Source organism: Triticum urartu, chromosome 7A (genome assembly GCF_056163025.1).
Source record: "Triticum urartu cultivar PI428250 chromosome 7A, HENAU_Tu73, whole genome shotgun sequence".
Classification (NCBI taxonomy): domain Eukaryota; kingdom Viridiplantae; phylum Streptophyta; class Magnoliopsida; order Poales; family Poaceae; genus Triticum; species Triticum urartu.
The window spans coordinates 567086700-567089248 of NC_141879.1; positions in this window are offsets into that span (position 1 = coordinate 567086700).

Below are 2549 nucleotides of genomic sequence, written 5' to 3' on the forward strand. Positions count from 1 at the left end.
GTTTCATTCAACTCATGCAAATTAGGGTCCAAAACAAGAGAAAAAGCGTTAGGAAAAGTAGATACAACGGAGACGTATCAATCATGTTGCGTGACTGGAAACAACTGAATTCTACTCTTCAGCGGCTTTGAGTAGGGCTCTGATCTACAGGAGTCCTTCCCCTGCCTCTGATCGGGACGGCTGAATGGAATCTGCTATCCGAGTGGCAGCCACCAAATTCTGAATTGGGGTGTGGAATACCTGGTAATCACGCTGCGGATCACTCGAGAACAGATGTCGTTGCCATCGACTGGAACTGGGTTGCTGTTGTCTACGCGCTCGATCGTCGAGTGACTTCTAGAGATCCTCCACACGAGTGCACTCAGCCAGGTGGGCCAGGCGCACGGCTTCCAAGGGTTGAGCCTCAGGAGTCATCCCAATGATGGGTGTCCGAAGGGCCTGCTCATTCCCGCGTTGCAACTCCTCCATTTGCTACGGGTTGAGGGGTTGGGGGTAGTACTCGTCATCGTGACGGTTCCCGCTGCCGCCGATGTCGTCGTGCAACAAATCATCGACTCCCGCGCCGCCACAGGGATACCCGGCCAGACTGTGCTGGGAACCAACCACAAGCACTTTCTGCAGCAGGGTCGCTGCTCTTGCACTCGGATGCGTCATCCGAGCAGTCATGCAGAGAACCGAATAAGTCGAGAATGGGCTCATCGGGCTCGATTTCCGCGATCTGCGGGGCCACAACATGGAGGGCCACCGCGTGCTTGATCCACCACTGGAGCCGCGAGCGCTCGGAGCACTTGCGACGATGAACGACAGGGAGGAGGGATGCCGCTGGATCTACCGACTGGTACGGAGTCGGCGGTTGTCGAAGAAGAACGCCGAAGGTACTCGTACGGAAGTGTGCTGCACGGCGAATGGGCAAAGCTTCAACGTCAAGCATGGCTTCTTGGAGCCATGTTGAACCATCAGCGATGAAGCTGAGGGCGCCGAAACGGATCTCGTCGCCGAATGACAGTCTGCCGCCGGAAACCATGGTGAAGATGAGAAAATCACAACTATGCTGGAAGTCGCTTAGACGCCTGCTCCATGGTGGGTGACAACTGAAGAAATATGCCCTAGAGGCAATAATAAAGTTATTATTTATTTCCTCATATCATGATAAATGTTTATTATTCATGCTAGAATTGTATTAACCGGAAACATAATACATGTGTGAATACATAGACAAACATAGTGTCACTAGTATGCCTCTACTTGACTAGCTCGTTGATCAAAGATGGTTGAGTTTCCTAGCCATAGACATGAGTTGTCATTTGATCAACGGGATCACATAATTAGGAGAATGATGTGATTGACATGACCCATTCCGTTAGCTTAGCACTTGATCGATTAGTTTATTGCTATTGCTTTCTTCATGACTTATACATGTTCCTATGACTATGAGATTATGCAACTCCCGATTACCAGAAGAACACTTTGTATGCTACCAAACGTCACAACGTAACTGGGTGAATATAAAGGTGCTCTACAGGTGTCTCCGATGGTGTTCGTTGAGTTGGCATAGATCGAGAATATGATTTGTCACTCCGATTGTCGGAGAGGTATCTCTAAGCCCTCTCGGTAATGCACATCAATATAAGCCTTGCAAGAAATGTGACTAATAAGTTAGTTACGGGATGATGCATTACGGAACGAGTAAAGAGACTTTCCGGTAACGAGATTGAACTAGGTATTGAGATACCGATGATCAAATCTCGGGCAAGTAACACACCGATGACAAAGGGAACAACGTATGTTCTTATTCCGTTTGACCGATAAAGATCTTGAGCTGAACGTCACCGAGATGAACGTGTGCTGAATGCGGAGGTGCCGTACGTTCAGTACTGAGGATCGGTCGATCGTGAAGGCGTACGACTACATCAACCGCGTTGTCATAACGCTTCCGCTTATGGTCTACGAGGGTACGTAGATGACACTCTCCCCTCTCGTTGCTATGCATCACCATGATCTTGCGTGTGCGTAGGTTTTTTTTGAAATTACTATGTTCCCCAACAGTGGTATCAGAGCCAGGTTTATGCATAGATGTTATATGCACGAGTAGAACACAAGTGAGTTATGGGCGATACAAGTCATACTGCTTACCAGCATGTCATACTTTGGTTCGGCGGTATTGTTGGATGAAGCGGCCCGGACCGACATTACGTGTACGCTTACGCGAGACTTTAGTTGAACCGAGTGTGACTATGCCCGGTCCTTGTTGAAGGTTAAAATAGCACTAACTTGACGAACTATCGTTGTGGTTTTGATGCGTAGGTAAGAACGGTTCTTGCTCAGCCCGTAGCAGCCACGTAAAACTTGCAACAACAAAGTAGAGGACGTCTAACTTTTTTTGCAGGGCATGTTCTGATGTGATATGGTCAAGGCATGATGCTATATTTTATTGTATGAGATGATCATGTTTTGTAACATAGTTATCGGCAACTGGCAGGAGCCATATGGTTGTCGCTTTATTTTATGAAATTCAATCGCCATGTAATTGCTTTACTTTATCACTAAGC